Source organism: Populus alba, chromosome 18, assembly GCF_005239225.2.
Source record: "Populus alba chromosome 18, ASM523922v2, whole genome shotgun sequence".
NCBI lineage: Eukaryota > Viridiplantae > Streptophyta > Magnoliopsida > Malpighiales > Salicaceae > Populus > Populus alba.
This window is the reverse complement of record NC_133301.1, coordinates 6,736,752-6,758,821: the sequence shown is the minus strand read 5'-3', so window position 1 is coordinate 6,758,821 and position 22,070 is coordinate 6,736,752.

Sequence of the window (22,070 nt, the reverse complement as noted above, 5' to 3'; positions counted from 1 at the left end):
CGATATCAAAATAAGCCCAAATTTAATATATGGTGCTATCTCATCCCCAATACACATAATATTAAGGTTCAATTGATTCTAAGGTGGTTTGCTTATGATTCACTAATAGTAGTGTTTCTGCGGCAGAATTGAACCTCGAATTAAAACCTCAAGCAAATAATATCAGAATAAGCCCAAATTTGATATATGGTGCAATCGCATAACCAATACTCAGAATATGAGGTTTCAATAGCTTCCAAGGTGTTTTACCTAGGGTTCACTAAGAGTAGTGTTTTGCGGCAGAATTGAAACTTGAATTAAAACCTCAAGCAAATAATATCAGAATAAGCCCAACTTTGATATATCATGCGATCCCACCCCCAATAGACTGAATATGAAGTTTAAATTGATTCCGAGGTGGTTTGCTTATGGTTCATCAAGATTTGTGTTTCTGCAGCAAAAATTGAATCATCCTTCAAATTTCAACTAATCACTCTTTTCTCTATTTCTTTCTGATATTTTTTTTTCTTCTTAACAAACTGATATGATTAGAGACAGTAACAAGATGAAATATAAAACCATTTTTTTTTTTTTTTTGCTTAGATGACACAGAAACGAAGAACAAGAAGATGGATGCAAACACTGAAAAACTTAAGGGACACTAAAAAAAAAGGAAAATAACATAATGATATGACCTTGTTTCGGAGCCTAGCTCTGATACCAACTGATGCGAACCTCGTGATCACGTGGTCACGCAACCCACAATCAAGATTGAGATTTGATCCCGGAAAGCCGAAATAGGTCTGATATGAGTGCGACACAATGGAAACCTGCCCCAAGGTACCAACACTATTGGAATGAGTAGAATGACGCCACGAAGCCAGTTAATCTTCGATAAGTCGGATTCAGTTCGTTCAAGAACTGAAGAATGCAAGAATCACTCTCACACGTTAAAACTGAAAAATTCAGAATAATAATCATCAAAAGCTGCCGAAATTGTGGCTTACATGAGTTTAAATAGTTCTTGAAAAATTAACCCTAATGGACCTCTTATGTGGACTTATATGAGGTCCACTCAAAACTGGCCCAAAACCCTAAACTAAAAGCCCATAACCTGATCCAAACAAGCCTTGGATCCTAGCTGAAAACAAACTATTAATTAAGCCCAAACATGAAAGAAAATAATAAAAATAAGTAACTTGTCATTAAATACCACCAGCCTTTCTTTCCTTGTGTAGCTAGGATGAATAAGGAATCCTTATAAGAAAATGATTCTGAAACATTAATGAATCCTTGCCACACTATGAGATTATATTGCAACTCATTAAATATCCTTGTGGAACTAGGAAATTCCCAAAACCAGCTCCCACATCCTTGGAGGAAAAGAATCCTAATCAAATAGGAAGTCCACAAGTCAAATGGAAGTAAATAACAAAATCCGTATAGCCTCTGTTGACCAGTATTGGGGTGCCTTCCCGAGCTCCGATTGACCTGGACTGTTGCGCTTTTTATGCCAAAATCTGAATCTGACCTTACTTGGGTCGTATCACAAGGCTGAACCGTATCATTCCCTCTGATGCGAACCTCGTGATCACGTGGTCACGCAACCCACAATCAAGATTGAGATCTGATCTCGGAAAGTCGAAATAGGTCTGATATGAGTGTGACACAATGGAAACCTGCCCCAAGGCACCAACACTATTGGAATGAGTAGAATGACGCCACGAAGCCAGTTAATCTTCGATAAGTTAGATTCAGTTCGTTCGAGAACTGAAGAATGCAAGAATCACTCTCACATGTTAAAACTGAAAAATTCAGAATAATATTCATCAAAGCTGCCGAAATTTTGGCCTCCATGAGTTTAAATAGTTCTTGAAAAGTTAACCCTAATGGACCCTTTATGTGGACTTATATGAGGTTCACTCAAAACTGGCCCAAAACCCTAAAATGAAAAGCCCATAACCCAAAAATGAAAAGCCCATAACTTAATCCAAACAAGCCTTGGATCCTAGCTTAAAACAAAGTATGAATTAAGCCCAAACAAGCCTTGGGCTGTAGCTAACAAAATAAAATAAAGCCCTTATCTCATGGCCCAAATAAGGTTGTATTGGACCCCTCTTCCACATGGATAAGATGTACTAGGATCTCCTCTTGATACTCCAATGGACCTTCCAATTCTGACTTGGTGGAAACCTTCAAAACCAATGCATTCAATGCGTCTTTCAATGTCTTTGTCTTGGACCGAGTCATCGGTCCATTTGAAACATGTAATGGGTCCTTGCTGGTGTTTCTGGGCTGGTCCGCATCATCCCCTCTCTCCTCGAAAGGATTCGACCTCGAATCAAAATCTGTGTCAAACAAAGTAAGATCAGCAACATTAAAGGTAGCACTAACACTATACTCACCTGGAAGGTCGATTTTGTATGTGTTGTCATTGATTCTCTCTAAAACCTGAAAAGGACCATCACCACGAGGCTGTAATTTTGATTTCCTTCGGTTAGGAAATCGTTCCTTAAGCATGTGCACCCGTACCCAATCACCGGGTTGGAAAACAACCAGTTTACGTCCCTTATTTGCTTTAGAAGCGTAAAGTCTGTTCTTTTTCTCTATTTGTAGTCGAACTCCCTCATGGAGTTCTCTCACCATCTTTGCCTTCTTTTCACCATCTAAACTTACCCTTTCTTCAAAAGGTAAAGGAATTAAGTCCATAGGAGTTAGTGGATTAAAACCATAAACAATTTTAAAAGGAGAAAAAGTAGTAGTTGAATGCAACAGTTTCTATTATAAGCAAACTCAACAAAAGGCAAACATTCTTCCCAACTTTTCAAATTCTTTTGAATTAACAGCACGTAAAAGTTGGGATAATGTTCTATTCACTACCTCAGTTTGTCCATCTGTTTGAGGATGGCATGTTTTTGAAAATAAGAGTTTAGTTCCCAACTTTCCCCATAAGGTCTTCCCAAAAGTAAACTAAGGAACTTAACATCACGATCTGACACTATACTCTTAGGAATGCCATGCAAACGTACAATTCTCTAAAGAACAAGTCTGCGATATGAGATGCATCATCTGTTTTATGGCATGCAATGAAATGCGCCATTTCAGAAAACCTATCTACCACAACAAAGATAAAGTCTCTACCTTTCTTTGACCTAGGTAAACCTAAAACAAAGTCCATAGAGATATCTACCCAAGGTTCAATAGGCACAGGTAGTGGTGTATATAGTCCATGCGGTTGTACTCTAGATTTTGCCTTTCTACAAGCAATGCACTGTTCACAAATTCGTTGCACATCTCTTTTCATCTTTGGCCAATAGAAATGCTCATGCAATACATCCAAGGTTTTCGCAACCCTAAAGTGACCCATTAAACCACCCCCATGTGCTTCACGAACAAGCAATTCACGCAAAGAACTACCAGGAACACACAATCTATTCTCTTTGAACAAATAACCATCCATCAAATAAAACGTACCGAAAGCCGAATGTCCACATGCATTATAAATCTCAGCAAAGTCAGAATCATTATCATACAATTCCTTCACATATTCAAAACCTAACAATCTAGTATTCATGGTGTGTAAAAGAACATACCTGCGCGAGAGTGCATCAGCTACGATGTTCTCTTTCCCTTGCTTATACTTGATTACGTAAGGAAAAGTTTCAATGAATTCAACCCATTTTGCATGCCTCCTATTCAACTTACCTTGTCCTTTCAGATGTTTCAAGGACTCATGATCCGAATGGATTACGAACTCTTTTGGCCACAAGTAATGCTGCCATGTCTCAAGTGCTCTTACCAAAGCATAGAGTTCTTTGTCGTAAGTGGGATAGTTCAAGGTCGCTCCACTTAACTTCTCACTGAAATACGCAATAGGTCTCCGATCCTGCATCAAAACAGCACCTATTCCTATTCCAGACGCATCACATTCTATTTCAAATGCTTTTGTAAAGTCAGGTAAAGCCAAAACAGGTGCAGAACATAATTTGTCTTTCAAAAAAACAAAAGCCAACTCTTGTTCCTCTCCCCATCTAAACCCAACTGACTTTTTAACAACTTCATTCAAGGGCGCAGCTATTGTGCTGAAATCTTTCACAAAACGCCTGTAAAAACTAGCTAACCCATGAAAATTCCTTACCTCACTTACCGATTTGGGTGTAGGCCATTCCCGGATGGCCTTAACTTTCTCCTCATCCATCTCGATACCCTGTGCAGTTACAACATAGCCAAGAAACACAATTTTCTCCATGCAAAAGGCACACTTTTTAAGATTAGCATACAATTTCTCACTACGCAACACACTAAGTACATTACGCAAATGATCAAGATGCTCAGTTAAGTTCTTGCTATATATCAAAATGTCATCAAAATACACAACCACAAACTTACCCATGAATGCACGCAACACATGATTCATTAAACGCATAAACGTACTAGGTGCATTTGTAAGTCCAAACGGCATACTAACCATCTCATACAAAACCATGCTTAGTCTTAAATGTTGTTTTCCATTCATCACCTTCTTTCATCCTAATTTGATGGTACCCACTTTTCAAGTCAATTTTAGAGAAAATACAGGATCCATGTAACTCATCTAACATGTCATCAAGCCTAGGGATGGGATGTCTATAATTTACCGTTATGTTGTTTGATGGCTCGGCAATCAACACACATTCCTCCATGTTCCATCCTTCTTTGGCACAAGTAGCACGGGTACAGCACACGGGCTCATACTCTCACGAATGTAGCCCTTTTCCATCAGCTCATCAACTTGCCTTTGAAGCTCCTTCGTCTCCTCGGGATTGCTTCTATAAGCTGGTCGGTTAGGAATTGAAGCTCCGGGTACGAAAATCAATCTGATGCTCTATCCCCTCAATGGTGGTAATCCGCTAGGAGTATCGTCGGGGAACACATCATCAAATCCCTGCAACAAAGAAATAGCAACACTAGGCACAATATGATCAAGATCATTAGTATTAAAGTAAGCCTCTTTGTACACAAGTAAGATCATTGGCTTGTTAGTGAAAAATGCAGATCTGACCTCACCCTCTCTAGCATAAAAATTGGGTTGTTTCTTTTAGTTTTTCCACACAATTCTCATCACACTTGCTGACTTTCTTCACTCCTCTTGTCTTACCTCCACTCTCGGCCAGATTTGGGTGTTTTTGAGTTGTGGTCGAATGGTTTGATTTGTTTGGAGTGTTGGCCGAATATTTTGCTTGTGTTTGGATGGGTGGCCGAATGGGTTGTAGTGGTTTGGGTTCTAGCCGAATCTGATGGTCTTCTCTCCCCTTTTTCCTCAACCTTGATTTTCTCTCCCATCGCCTCATGCTCACTTTTTAGCTTTATTTGATCATCATACACTGTTTTGGGTGTAAGAGGTACAAGAGTGATGGTTTTACCATCTTTTTTACAATGGTATACCTATTTTAACCTCATCATGAATTGCCTTCCTATCATATTGCCATGGTCTCCCCAAACAAGATGTGACTTGCTTGCATTGGTACCGACGTCGCACAAAACTTCATCAACATATTTCCCAATCGAAAATGGAACCACAACCTGTTTAGTCACTTTCACTTCACCACTATCATTCAGCCAATTGCAATCTATATGGTTTAGCATGCTTAGCAGTACACAAATTCAGTTTACTAACAAGGGTGGCACTGCAAACATTAACACAGCTTCCACTATCTATAATTAAACCACACACCTTTCTTTGTACGTAACAACGCGTATGGAAGATGTTCTCCCTTTGTTCATTAGTATCATCTTCTTTGACCTGAACCTGAAGTGTTCGCCTTATAACCAAGGACTCCTCAACCGGTAATGCTAACTCATCCCCATCACTATCCTCCAATGGTGGCATGCCTTCACAATCAGAACTGTCACTTTCAGATTCCACATCACCATTATCTCTAATCATCATGATTCTCTTGTTTGGACACTCTGAAGCATAATGTCCATGTCCCTGACACCTGAAACATTTAACATCACGAGTATGTTTAGGTTGAGTTTCAGATTTACCTTTGGCATCAGAAGGGACATCAACTTTAGCCTTTGGTGGTTCAGTTCTAGAAGGACCAAAGGATTTTGGGCGGACAATGCCCTCTCTCTTTAGATTCGGCTTCCAAGATGATGACGAACCCGAATTAAACGCTGGTCGAGCATGCCCCCTCCTAAGTTGTCTCTCAACCTTCGTTGCCATGTGAACCATGTCCTCTAGCTCCACATAGTGCTGTAGCTCAACCACATTAGCAATGTCCCGATTCAACCCATTAAGAAATCTAGCCATGGTGGCTTCTCTATCCTCAACAACATTAGCCCGAATCATTGCTATCTCCATCTCTTTGTGATATTCATCTACTGTCTTATAACCTTGATTCAGACCTTGGAGCTTCAGATATAAGTCTCTATAATAGTGGTTTGGCACAAATCGTCTCCTCATTAAGACTTTCATCTCCCCCCAAGTCTGAACGGGTCGCTCGTCATTCCTCCTCCTACTGATCACAATCTGATCCCATCAAATCAACACATACTCCGTAAACTCAATTATCACCAATTTCACCTTTTTCTGTTCAGAATAGCTATGGCAATCAAAAATCCAATCTACCTTTTTCTCCCACTCCAAATAAGCCTCGGGATCGTTTTTACCTTGAAAGGTAGGAATTTTCAGTTTAATGGTGTCCAAGTCCCCATCCATATCTTCATAAGTGCTCATGCCACGGAAATTCACATTCCTCCTCGCCCTGTTCGGTCCAGACCTGATTCCTTGGCCAGCTGATGCAAAATCATAGTCATGTTCTCCCGCATCTGCGTTTTCATCAACAAACACTTCAAAATCAGATCTAACATTCCGTGCAGCCATACGGACCGTATTTCCCTGTCGATCAGCCCCACTATTATGTTGCTTTATCGAATTCACCTCATCTTTCAGATCCTTGTATGTCCTAGACAACAGCTCAAGTTGCTGGCCTATGGATCGCAATTGGAAAGCTACGTCAACGTTTTGTGTCGCTGATTCGTTGTTTTCAGACATTCTTTGAATCTGCAAAATTTGGTCAGTAGCACAAATATATCCTCACACCTCTCGTGTATCACACAAACAAAAATGAAAGCTTTTCACTCTATTAAGCTCTCTACGCCTTTTACCTCACAACTTGCTTTCTTTTGGTTCTTTAGGAACTGAAATCAACAAATCAAAGTCAATAGCCTTCGCAGCGCACTCTAAATATAATTTTCAGACTCAAGAATCAATAAATATACTGAAAACAAAGCAAAACAAAACTAGGATTACGATTTTGCGAGTAGCAATGCAAATTCGTACGAATTGTGGACGAAACGAAGACACGAAATAAAACAGAAGCGAATGTTAAGAAAACAATTACTTGACTCCTAGATAATCCAAATATAGCAGAAACAAAAATATTTGGACAAAACTAAACAGCAAAGATCATGTTTTGAAACTCGAGGCAAATCTAACCTATTACGCAATTTTACGTAACAGAATTGAAACCCAGACCAAACGATCTCGAAATGACCTCAAATTCAATATTTAGTATTGCAATACTATGAAAACACCAAAAATCAATTTATAGGTCGTTCTATAATGTCTAGGTACCCAAACCCCTTGTATGATCAGTTTGCGGCAGAATTGAACCTCGAATTAAAACCTCAAGCAAATAATATCAGAATAAGCCCAAATTTGATATATGGTGCAATCACATAACCAATACTCAGAATATGAGGTTTCAATAGCTTCCAAGGTGTTTTACCTAGGGTTCACTAAGAGTAGTGTTTTGCGGCAGAATTGAAACTCGAATTAAAACCTCAAGCAAATAATATCAGAATAAGCCCAACTTTGATATATCATGCGATCCCACCCCCAATAGACTGAATATGAAGTTTAAATTGATTCCGAGGTGGTTTGCTTATGGTTCATCAAGATTTGTGTTTCTGCAGCAAAAATTGAATCATCCTTCAAATTTCAACTAATCCTCTTTTCTCTATTTCTTTCTGATTTTTTTTTTATTCTTAACAAACTGATATGATTAGAGACAGTAACAAGATGAAATATAAACCTTTTTTTTTTTTTGCTTAGATGACACAGAAACGAAGAACAAGAAGATGGATGCAAACACTGAAAAACTTAAGGGACACTAAAAAAAAAGGAAAATAACAGAATGATATGACCTTGTTTCGGAGCCTAGCTCTGATACCAACTGATGCGAACCTCGTGATCACATGGTCACGCAACCCACAATCAAGATTGAGATCTGATCCCGGAAAGCCGAAATAGGTCTGATATGAGTGCGACACAATGGAAACCTGCCCCAAGGCACCAACACTATTGGAATGAGTAGAATGACGCCACGAAGCCAGTTAATCTTCGATAAGTCAGATTCAGTTCGTTCAAGAACTGAAGAATGCAAGAATCACTCTCACACGTTAAAACTGAAAAATTCGGAATAATAATAATCAAAAGCTGCCGAAATTGTGGCTTACATGAGTTTAAATAGTTCTTGAAAAATTAACCCTAATGGACCTCTTATGTGGACTTATATGAGATCCACTCAAAACTGGCCCAAAACCCTAAACTAAAAGCCCATAACCTGATCCAAACAAGCCTTGGATCCTAGCTGAAAACAAACTATTAATTAAGCCCAAACATGAAAGAAAATAATAAAAATAAGTAACTTGTCATTAAATACCACCAGCCTTTCTTTCCTTGTGTAGCTAGGATGAATAAGGAATCCTTATAAGAAAAGGATTCTGAAACATTAATGAATCCTTGCCACACTAGGAGAATATATTGCAACTCATTAAATATCCTTGTTGAACTAGGAAATTCCCAAAACCAGCTCCCACATCCTTGGAGGAAAAGAATCCTAATCAAATAGGAAGTCCACAAGTCAAATGGAAGTAAATAAGAAAATCCGTATAGCCTCTGTTGACCAGTATTGGGGTGCCTTCCCGAACGGTTCAGCCCTGTGAGACGACCCAAGTAAGGTCAGATTCGGATTTTGGCATAAAAAGCGCAATAGTCCAGGTCAATCGGAGCTCGGGAAGGCACCCTAATACTGGTCAACAGAGGCTATACGGATTTTGTTATTTACTTCCATTTGACTTGTGCACTTCCTATTTGATTAGGATTCTTTTCCTCCAAGGATGTGGGAGCTGGTTTTGGGAATTTCCTAGTTCCACAAGGATATTTAATGAGTTGCAATATAATCTCCTAGTGTGGAAAGGATTCATTAATGTTTCAGAATCCTTTTCTTATAAGGATTCCTTATTCATCCTAGCTACACAAGGAAAGAAGGGCTGGTGGTATTTAATGACAAGTTACTTATTTTTATTATTTTCTTTCATGTTTAGGCTTAATTAATAGTTTGTTTTCGGCTAGGATCCAAGGCTTGTTTGGATCAGGTTATGGGCTTTTAGTTTAGGGTTTTGGGCCAGTTTTGAGTGGACCTCATATAAGTCCACATAAGAGGTCCATTAGGGTTAATTTTTCAAGAACTATAAGGGCTGGTGGTATTTAATGACAAGTTACTTATTTTTATTATTTTCTTTCATGTTTGGGCTTAATTAATAGTTTGTTTTCAGCTAGGATCCAAGGCTTGTTTGGATCAGGTTATGGGCTTTTTTTTTTTTTGGTAAGCTGACTTATGTATTAAAAGAAAATGATACAAAGAATATAATGGGCATTCCCAAGATTTACAATGAGGACAGAAACGAAAACCAACAAATGGCTACAGGCTAGCCACAACAAAACAAAAACTTGGACCAACTAGATATGCTAGGGGTACAAAAACAACCAGCTAAACATCAAATTAAGAGTCAATGTTATTGACCCTCCAAAGTCTTTGGATCCTTATGTTTTCATCTGTTTGTTGAACATTCCTCATCAAAACAAGCTTATCGCGAATGATACATTCGATTTGATCAAAAACCAAATTCGAAGCTTTAGACACATCTGCAAAGATCCTTGCATTCCGTTCTTGCCAGATACAATACACTGTAGCTGCGAAACCCAGTTTACGAGAAAAGTTGACGAAACTTTTTCCATGCCAAGAGACAGTGGCCAATCGAATTCATTCATCCAAGCTTTTTGTCATTCTTGGAATGTCGCATGGTTATGGGCTTTTAGTTTAGGGTTTTGGGCCAGTTTTGAGTGGACCTCATATAAGTCCACATAAGAGGTCCATTAGGGTTAATTTTTCAAGAACTATTTAAACTCATGTAAGCCACAATTTCGGCAGCTTTTGATGATTATTATTCTGAATTTTTCAGTTTTAACGTGTGAGAGTGATTCTTGCATTCTTCAGTTCTAGAACGAACTGAATCTGACTTATCGAAGATTAACTGGCTTCGTGGCGTCATTCTACTCATTCCAATAGTGTTGGTGCCTTGAGGCAGGTTTCCATTGTGTCGCACTCATATCAGACCTATTTCGGCTTTCCGAGATCAGATCTCAATCTTGATTGTGAGTTGCGTGACCACGTGATCACGAGGTTCGCATCAAGGCAACAAAGGTTTTCATGCTTTGAGAGGAATCTTTAAAGCTTCAATTAATTATCCTAGATAAATAAGAAAACTATAGATGAGGCAACTTCAGCAATCAATTTCCTAGCCTATGTTGAATATCTAAAGGTGGCAACAAAGACCCTAGGTTTTCTAGGATGAGAATTTAATTCAAGAAATTATTTAAAATATAAAAATTATCTATCTTAGGTTATTTTATTTAATTAGGTGCAACAACTTTAGTTTATGTGTCAGATTTGTTATCTTTATTATTTTCTTTATGTTTGAGCTTATTTAACATACTTTAGGTTTATTGTAAAAAGGTAAATATTATCCCACAAGTTTTGAGTCAATTAGGGTTACTAGTTGAATTATTATATAAGGTTTTGTAAGCTCAAATCTTGAGGAGCCATGAATTTATGAAATAAACTTATGTTTTGCATGATGCAACATGTTTTCTTTGCTGGGATAAAGAACAAATTTGACATATCTAGGTATAACTAAACCCTGTGGTGTTTTCCTTATACTTCTTGTTCATGAATTTGTATTCATTGGGTGGGGGTTTCTTATTCCAATAATGTTGATGATGTGGACCAGCCTAGAAACACCAGTAAGGTCCAATAACTCGGTCCAAGACAAAGACATTGAAAGAGGCATTGAATGCATAGGTTTTGAAGGTTTCCACCAAGTTAGAATTGAAAGGTTCTGACTCTGTTCGGTGGGATTTCGTTGATGCTACGTTGATAAAAATGGGGTTCCCTAGAACAGTCATTGATTGGATCATGGTTTGTGTTACATCATGTCAATTCTCAATCAACGTCAACGGTGAACTTGCGGGTTACTTCCAAGGGGGGAGAGGGCTGAGACAAGGTGATCCATTATCTCCATATTTGTTTGTGCTATGCATGGAAATCCTGTCAGGGCTGTTCTGCAATATGAGTGCCAACCAAAACTTCAAGTTCCACTGGAGATGCAAGAAGGACAGAATTTCTCATCTTTGCTTTGCCGACGACTTGATGATATTCAGCAAAGGGGATGTACATTCAATCCGTATGATCAAAAATGTACTCACAGAGTTTCAGGTTCTATCAGGTCTATATCCAAATCCAAACAAAAGTGACATCTTCTTAAGCGGTTCGTTAGGAGCTGAGAGGGAACAGATTATCAGTATTCTTGGGTTTAGAGAGGGGGAGCTTCCTATGAAATATTTGGGAGTGCCTCTTATCTCGTCCAGACTAAAGCTGTTAATTGTAAGGGCCTCGTGGATCGAATTACCGCCAAAGTTCGACATTGGACCTGTAGAACACTCTCTTTCGCAGGGCGAGTACAACTGATTAACTCAGTCTTATTCTCCATCCAGGTCTATTGGGCATCTCTATTCCTATTACCTGGGGAAGTAGTGAAAAATGTTGAGCAAATTATGAGATCCTTTCTTTGGTCAGGTTCAGATATGAGCACTACCAGGGCTAAAGTGGCTTTGGGATCAGGTATGTCTTCCAAAAAAGGAGGGGGGGCTAGGCATAAAAAGGATAGCAGAATGGAACAAGATTGCCTTGTTGAAACATATTTGGAACTTGTGCAATGACTCAGATGGCTCAATCTGGTCTACTTGGATCAGATCCAATCTCTTGCGAGGTAGGAATTTCTGGACAATCAAGGCGCCAGGAAGCTGCTCTTGGGCTTGGGGAAAGATTCTAAAGCTCAGATCCTTAGCATGGCCGAAGATGAAGCACGTCATCGGAGATGGAATGACAACCTCTCTATGGTTTGACAATTGGCATCCTCACAGCCCGCTCGCTGATACCTACGGTGAACGTTTCATCTATGATTCAGGTATGGAACACAACGCGAGAGTGAACGTGCTGATTAATAACTTAGAATGGAGAATTCCTATCACTCATGCTATTGGCTGGCACCCCATTTTAGAAGCTATTTCCTTCCACCTCTACTCTAAAGGGCAAAAGGATGAGATTGTTTGGTTGGATTCGCCAAATCAGAGTTTCTCAGTCAAAGTAGCTTGGGAACAACTAAGAATTCATCATCAAATGGTTGATTGGCATGACATCGTGGTGGTTCAAGAATGTTGTCCCAAGACATGCATTTCTTCTTTGGGTGGCTATCCAACGGAAACTCTCAACGCAGGATAGACTTCATCGGTTTGGTATTCATGGTCCCAATAGGTGCTCACTCTGTCTCTGCAATAATGAAGATCACAACCACTTGTTCTTCGAATGCTCCTTTGCGAAAGCATTATGGTGGAATGTTTTGTGATAGATGCGACATTCCAAGAATGACAAAAAGCTTGGATGAATGGATTCGATTGGCCACTGTCTCTTGGCATGGAAAAAGTTTCGTCAACTTTTCTCGTAAACTGGGTTTCGCAGCTACAGTGTATTGTATCTGGCAAGAACGGAATGCAAAGGATCTTTGCAGATGTGTCTAAAGCTTCGAATTTGGTTTTTGATCAAATCGAATGTATCATTCGCGATAAGCTTGTTTTGATAAGGAATGTTCAACAAACAGATGAAAACACAAGGATCCAAAGACTTTGGAGGGTCAATAACATGGACTCTTAATTTGATGTTTAGCTGGTTGTTTTTTGTACCCCTAGCATATCTAGTTGGTCCAAGTTTTTTTTTTGTTTGGCTAGCCTGTAGCCATTTGTTGGTTTTCGTTTTTGTCCTCATTGTAAATCTTGGGTATGCCCATTATATTCTTTGTATCATTTTCTTTTAATACATAAGTCAGCTTACCAAAAAAAAAGAATTGAAAGGTTCATTGGAGTATCAAGAGGAGACCCTAATACATCTTATCCATGTGCAAGAGGGATCTAATACAACCTTATTTGAGCCATAAAGTGAGGACAACAAAGGAAACAAAAGAATCCTACTACAACTTGGAAACAACATGGGTGGCTACCTTTTCCTTTTGTTTCTAGGATTAAGGGGTTGCATAGAAGGCTATAAATAAGCCTTGAATCAGTTTTGTAATACTTTACTTCATTCTCTTCTTCTCATAGTAGAACAAGGATTTAATATTAGGGGCTTTATTTTTATTTTGATAGCTACATCCCAAGGCTTGTTTGGGCTTAATTAATACTTTGTTTTCAGCTAGGATCCAAGGCTTGTTTGGATTAAGTTTAGGCTTTTCAGTTTAGGGTTTTGGGCCAGTTTTGAGTGGACCTCGTATAAGCCCACATAAGGGGTCCATTAGGGTTAATTTTTCAAGAACTATTTAAACTCATGTAAGCCAAAATTTTGGCAGCTTTGATGATTATTATTTTGAATTTTTCAGTTTTAACGTGTGAGAGTGATTCTTGCATTCTTCAATTCTTGAATGAACTGAATCTGACTTATCAAAGATTAACTAGCTTCGTGGCGTCATTCTACTCATTTCAATAGTGTTGGTGCCTTGAGGCAGGTTTCCATTGTGTCACACTCTTATCAGACGTATTTCAGCTTTCCGGGATCAAATCTCAATCTTGATTGCGGGTTGCGTGACCACGTGATCACGAGGTTCGTATCAGTTGGTATCAGAGCTAGGCTCTGAAACAAGGTCATATCATTCTATTATTTTCTTTTTTTTTTAGTGTTCCCTTAAGTTTTTCAGTGTTTGCATCCATCTTCTTGTTCTTCGTGTCTGCATCATAAAAAAAAATTATATTTCATCTTGTTACTGTCTCTAATCATATAAATATATATTAAAAAACAAAAAACAAAAAAAGAGAGTTAAAGAGGGATTAGTTGAAATTTAAAGGATCATTCAATTTTTGCCGTAGAAACACAACTCTTGGTGAACCATAACCAAACCACCTCAAAATAAATTTAAACTTCATATTCAGTATATTGGGGGTGAGATTGCATCATATGTCAAATTTGGACTTATTCTGATATTGTTTGCTTGAGGTTTTAATTCGAGGTTCAATTCTGCCGTAGAAACACTATTATTAGTGAACCATAAGCAAACCAGATTAGAATCTATTGGAACTTCATATTCTATGTATTGGGTATGCTATAGCACCATATATTAAATTTGGGCTTATTTGGATATCGGCTTCTGGAGGTTTTAATTGGAGGTTCAATTATGCTGCAAACTGATCATACAAGGGGTTTGGGTACCTAGACATTATAGAACGACCTATAAATTGATTTTTGGTATTTTCATAGTATTGTAATACTAAATGTTGAATTTGAGGTCATTTCGAGATCGTTTGGTCTGGGTTTCAATTTTGTTACGTAAAAATAGCGTAATAGGTTAGATTTGCCTCAAGTTTCAAAACATGATCTTTTCTGTTTAGTTTTGTCCAAATATTTTTGTTTCTACTATATTTGGGTTATCTAGGAGTCAAGTAATTGTTTTCCTTAACATTCGCTTCTATTTTATTTCATGTCTTCGTTTCGTCCACAATTCGTACGAATTTGCATTACTACTCATAAAATTGTAATTGTAGTTTTGTTTTGCTTTGTTTTTAGTATATTTTTTTATTCTTGAGTTTGAAAATTATATTTTAGAGTGCACTGCGAAGGCTACTGACTTTGATTTGTTGATTTTAGTTCCTAAAGAACCAAAGATAGCAAATTGTGAGGTACAAGGTGTAGTGAGCTTATTAGAGTGAAAAAGCCTTGATTTTTTTTTTTTGTGTGATACACGAGATGTGTGTGGATATATGTTGTGCTACTAACCAAATTTTACAAATTTAAAGAATGTCTGAAAACAACGAATCAACGACACAAAATGCTGATGTAGCTTTCCAATTGCGAGCCATAGGCCAGCAACTTGAGATGTTGACTAGGACGTACAAGGATCTGAAAGATGAGGTGAATTTGATAAAGCAACAGAATAGTGGGGCTGATCGCCGGGGAAATACGGTCTGTATGGCCTCACGAAATGTCAGATATGATTTTAAAGTGTTTGTTGATGAAAACGCAGATGGGGGTGAAGATGGCTATGATTTTACATCAGCTGGCCTAAGAATCAGGTCTGGACTGAATAGGGCTAGGAGGAATGCGAATTTTCATGGCATGAACACTTATGAAGATATGGATGGGGACTTGGACACCATTAAACTAAAAATTCCTAGCTTTCAAGGTAAAAACAATCCCAAGGCTTATTTGGAGTGGGAGAAAAAGGTAGATTGGATTTTTGATTGCCATAGCTATTCTAAATTAAAAAAAAAAAGAGGTGAAATTGGTGATAATTGAGTTTATAGAGTATGCATTGATTTGGTGGGATCAGATTGTGATCTGTAGGAGGAGGAATGGGGAGCAACCCGTTTAGACTTGGGAGGAGATGAAAGTCTTAATGAGGAGACGATTTGTGCCAAACCACTATTATAGAGACTTATATATGAAGCTCCAAGTTCTGAATCAAGGTTATAAGATAGTAGATGAATATCACAAAGAGATGGAGATAGCAATGATTCGGGCTAATGTTGTTAAGGATAGAGAAGCCACCATGGCTAGATTTCTTAATGGGTTGAATCGGGACATTGCTAATGTGGTTGAGCTACAACACTATGTGGAGCTAGAGGATATGGTTCACATAGCGACGAAGGTGGAGAGACAACTTAGGAAGGGGCATGCTCGGTCAACGTTTAATTCAAGTTCGTCATCATCTTGGAAGCCGAATCTAAAGAGAAGGGGTACTGTCCGACCGAGATCCTTTGTTCATTCTAGAACTGAACCACCAAAGGCTAAAGTTGATGTCCTTACTGATGCCAAAGGTAAATCTGAAACTCAACCTAAACGTACTCGTGATGTTAAATGTTTCAGGTGTCAGGGACATGGACATTATTATGCTTCAGAGTGTCCAAACAAGAGAATCATGATGATTAGAGATAATGGTGATGTGGAATCTGAAAGTGACAGATCTGATTGTGAAGGCATGCCACCATTGGAGGATAGTGATGGGCCACATTACCGGTTGAGGAGTCCTTGGTTATAAGGGGAACACTTCAGGTTCAGGTCAAGGAAGATTAAACTAATGAACAAAGAGAGATCTTCCATACGCGTTGTTATGTACAAAGTAAGGTGTGTGGTTTAATTATAGATAATGGAAGCTATGTTAATATTTGCAGTGCCACCCTTGTTAGTAAACTAAATTTATGTACTGCTAAGCATGCTAAACCATATAAATTGCAATGGCTGAATGATAGTGGTGAAGTGAAAGTCACTAAACAGGTTGTGGTTCCATTTTCGATTGGGAAATATGTTGAAGAAGTTCTGTGCGACGTGGTACCAATGCAAGCAAGTCACATCTTGTTGGGGAGACCATGGCAATATGATAGGAAGGCAATTCATGATGGGGTTAAAAATAGGTATACCATTGTAAAAGATGGTAAAACCATCACTCTTGTACCTCTTACACCCAAACAAGTGTATGATAATCAAATAAAGCTAAAAAGTGAGCATGAGGCGATGGGGAGAGAAAATCAAGGTGAGGAACAAGGGGAGAGAAGACCATCAGATTCGGCTAGAACCCAAACCACTACAACTCATTCGGCCACCCATCCAAACACAAGCAAATATTCGGCCAACACTCCAAACAAATCAAACCATTCGAGCACAACTCAAAAACACCCAAATCTGGCCGAGAGTGGAGGTAAGACAAGAGGAGTGAAGAAAGTCAGTGCGTGTGATGAAAATTGTGTGGAAAAACTAAAGAAATAACCCAATTTTTATGCTAGAGAGGGTGAGGTCAGATCTGTATTTTTCACTAACAAGACAATGATTTTACTTGTGTACAAAGAGACTTACTTTAATACTAATGATCTTGATCATATTGTCCCTAGTGTTGCAATTTCTTTGTTACAGGAGTTTGATGATGTGTTCCCTGATGATACTCCTAGCGGATTACCACCATTGAGAGGGATAGAGCATCAAATTGATTTCGTACCCGGAGCTTCAATTCCTAACTGACCAGCCTATAGAAGCAATCCCGGGGAGACGAAGGAGCTTCAAAGGCAAGTTGATAAGCTGATGGAAAAGGGCTACATTCGTGAGAGTATTGAGCCCGTGTGCTGTAACCGTGCTACTTGTGCCAAAGAAGGATGGAATATGGAGGATGTGTGTTGATTGTCGAGCCATCAACAACATAGCGTGCATTCATAAGTTTGTGGTTGTGTATTTTGATGACATTTTGATATATAGCAAGAACTTAACTGAGCATCTTGATCATTTGCGTAATGTACTTAATGTGTTACGTAGTGAGAAATTGCATTCTAATCTTAAAAAGTGTGCCTTTTGTATGGAAAAAATTGTGTTTCTTGACTATGTTGTAACTGCATAGGGTATCAAGATGGATGAGGAGAAAGTTAAGGCCATCAGGGATTGGCCTACACTCAAATTGATAAGTGAGGTAAGGAGTTTTCATGGGTTAGCTAGTTTTTACAGGTGTTTTGTGAAAGATTTCAGTACAATAGCTGCGCCGTTGAATGAAGTTGTTAAAAAAAGTCAGTTGGGTTTAAAATGGGGGGAGGAACAAAGAATTGACTTTTGTTCTTTTAAAAGAGAAAATTATGTTCTGCACCTCTTTTGGCTTTACCTGACTTTACAAAAGCATTTGAAATAGAATGTGATGCCTCTGGAATGGGAATAGGTGTTGTTTTGATACAGGATCTGAGACCTATTGCGTATTTTCAGTGAGAAGTTAATTGGAGCGACCTTGAACTATGCCACTTATGATAAAGAATTCTATGCATTGGTAAGAGTAGTGAGACATCACAACATTACTTGTGGCCAAAAGAGTTCATAATCCATTCGGATCATGTGTCCTTGAAACATTTAAAAGGACAAGGTAGGTTAAATAGGAGGAATGCAAAATGGGTTAAAATTCATTGAAACTTTTCCTTCCATAATCAAGTATAAGCAAGGCAAAGAAAACATCGTAGATGATGCACTTTCGCTCAGGTATGTTCTTTAATACACCATGATTACTAGATTGTTAGGCTTTGAATATGTGAAGGAATTGTATGATAATGATTTTGACTTTGCTGAGATTTATAATGCATGTGGATATTCATCTTTTGGTAAGTTTTATTTGATGGATGGTTATTTGATTTATAATACACTATACATTATGCAAATGATCAAGATGCTCATTTAAGTTCTTGCTATAGATCAAGATGTCACCAAAATACACAACAACAAACTTACCTATAAACGCACACAGTACATGATTCATTAAACGCATAAACATACTAGGCGTATTTATAAGTCCAAATGGCATGACTAACTATTCATACAAACCATGCTTAGTCTTAAATGCAGTTTTTCACTTGTCACCCTCTTTCATCCTAATCTGATGGTATCTACTTTTTAAGTCAATCTTAGAGAAAATACATGATCCATATAGCTCATCTAGCATGTCATCAAGCCTAGGAATAGGATGCCGATACTTTACTGTTATGTTATTGACAGCATGACAATTGACACATATCCTCCATGTTCCATCTTTTTTAGGCACAAGTAGCACTGGAATAACATAAGGACTCATACTCTCACGAATGTACCCTACCCCTTCATCATTAACTCATCTACTTGCCTTTAAAGCTCCATCTTCTCCTCGGGGTTGCATTTAAGATGAACAATTGAGGTCATTAATTGGAACCAACTATACTCATGAAAGTTATAGGAAATTGTCTTATCTTTCCAGGAAAAAACAATTGAGGTTATTTGGACTTCTAGAACTTGAGATATGGGCTAAATACTGAACAGTGTCTTGGTTACAGGACAGATTCAGACTTCTCCGTTGTTGCTATAATTTGGACTTGAAAACAACATTTTTAAATCTTGAACTCCATATGAAAGTTGTAGGTCTATGTCTTACCTTTCCATCCATATAAAGCAAACCTAAATCCGAGATCTATAGCTCCAGATATGACCCAATTACCAAACAGTGTTCCAGTTTGGACTGCACCAACATCTCTTTTCTAAGTTTGGCCCTCTCTTTATCCTTTCAATTTCAGTACTTCAACTCATCAATCAATCTTTTTATTTATGTGATAGGCCTGCATTTAAGATGAACATTTAACATAAATTAAAGGTATCCTATATTATTAAATATGTTTTAGTTAAGGAGTTATTAATACTTCAAGTGCAAAATGATGATATAAAGCCTTGATAAAAATGCACTTTTAAGTACTAATCAATAATCTCCCTTCCTTGGTTCTCTAAAGAAATGAAAACAACTTATCAAAGAACAGTTGGCTTTATGGGGACATCCTTGTACTTCTCGTTCGCAAATCAATATTTGTTGGGTAGGGGTTTTTCGTTTTACAAGTTATCTTTGTGTCACACTCCTATCAAACTTGATTTACTTGGCTTTTCATAAATTTATGTCTTTGCGTATGGGTTGCGTGTCCATATGACCACAAGGTTTGCATTATCGTCCTTGAGTTTTACCTCATTCTCATAGATATCGTATCAAAACTATCCATCCCCTTTTTTTCCCTCACTTCAAGTGTATAATATTTTTATATATTGGTCTGTTTATCTTAAAATTAACATAAAAATCTATGATTGACAAATTATTTTTCTTCCACTAACTTCTAAAGTAATGAATTCCAAATCTCAAACATGTTTTATCAATATATATTATATCCATATAATCCTTGAGCATATCGATCTTTGTAATAATAGTATACTTATTCTATAACCTCTTTAACCATAATTATTCAACAACATATAGCTAGTAACCATTAGGATCCCAGTAATATAATTATCAAAATCAATATGTGGTGTGATTAGGGTCCCAGTAGTAACAGAATTCAATTGGAGCTCATTTCGAGTTGATTTGGTAAAATTTTCCTTTGTTTAGTTTTTCTATCAAACTGAAAATACCTTCTTTTCAAGGTAAAAACGATCCCGAGGCATATTTGGAGTGGGAGAAAAAGGTGGATTGGATTTTTGATTGCCATAACTACTTAGAGGCAAAGAAAGTGAAATTGGTTGTCATCGAATTCACAGATTATGCACTGATTTGGTGGGACCAGAATGTTATTAGTAGAAGGAGGAGTGGAGAAAGGCCGATATTGTAGTGATGAGGAGATTGCATATCCTGTTGAGGGAGAGGCCTTGGTTATAAGGCGTGCGCTGAACCATCAAAGAAGATGATGTAGATCAAATCAAGAAGATGATGTAGATCAGCAATGGGAAATATATTTACACTCAATGTCCATGTTCTTGATCCAAACATGTTTCATCTGGTATGTAGCATGATAATTGATGAAGGTGGCAAAGATTGTGCTAATGTTGCTAGTGATACCCTTGTGAAGATATTGAATATGAGGTGTTATTAAGCATACGAGGCCTTTGGGATAGATTGCAATGGTTGAATGAATGTGTGTGAAGTGAGGGTTAAAGCAAAATGCAGGTTTTGATTGCGTTTGCGTTATTGGGAAGTATTCTGATGAGATTTTGTGTGATGTAGTCTCAATGCATGCTAGTCACTTACTTTGGGTACGTCCATGGCAGTTTGATCGGAAAGCGATTTTAGCATGATGGGTTTAGAAATATGTTCACTATTGTAAAGGATGGTAAAAACCATCACTCTTGTACCTCTTTCTCCAAAACAAGTGTAAATGATGATCAAATCAAATTAAAAAAAAAAAGAATTTGTGAGGATGGGAAGAGTGAAAATTGCGTGAGGACAATGGTGAGAGAAAACCATTTAGATTCGGCTAATCCTAAATCATTAATTAAACCAGTTAAGAGAGTCGAGTAGTAAAAACCGAGGAGTGAAGAAAGTAAGCTTGTGTGATGATAGTAGTGTGGAAAAATTAAAGGAAAACAACCTAATTTTTATGCAAAAGGATCTCAAATCAAATCTGCATTTCACTAATAAGCCAATGATCTTACTTGTGTATAAGGAGGCTTATTTTTAACACTAACGATCTTGATTCTTTGCTACTCTCAGTGTGGCTGTTTCTTTGATGCAGTGAGGTTTGATGATGTTTTTTCCTGAAGACATCCCTAATGGAATAACCACCATTAAGGGGATTGAACCTGATCAAATGACCAAATTTGTGCCCGGAGCTTTCGATTCCTAACCGTCCAGCCTATAGAAGCAACCCCGAGGAGACAAAGGAGCTTTAAAGGCAAGTAGATGAGTTGCTGATGAAGGGGTACATTCGTGAGAGTATGAGTCCTTGTGCTGTGCCAGTGCTACTTGTGCCTAAAAAGGATGGAACATGGAGGATGTGTGTTGATTGTCGTGCCGTCAATAACATAACGGTAAAGTATCAACATCCTATTCCTAGGCTTGATGACATGCTAGATGAGTTACATGGATCATGTATTTTCTTTAAGATTGACCTAAAAAATGGGTACCATCAGATTAGGATGAAAGAAGGTGATGAGTGGAAAACTGCATTTAAGACTAAGCATGGTTTGTATGAATGGTTAGTCATGTCGTTTGGACTTACGAACGCGCCTAGCACGTTTATGCGTTTAATGAATCATGTATTGCGTGCGTTTATAGGTAAGTTTGTTGTTGTGTATTTTGATGACATTTTGATCTATAGCAAGAACTTAAATGAGCATCTTGATCATTTGCGGAATGTACTTAGT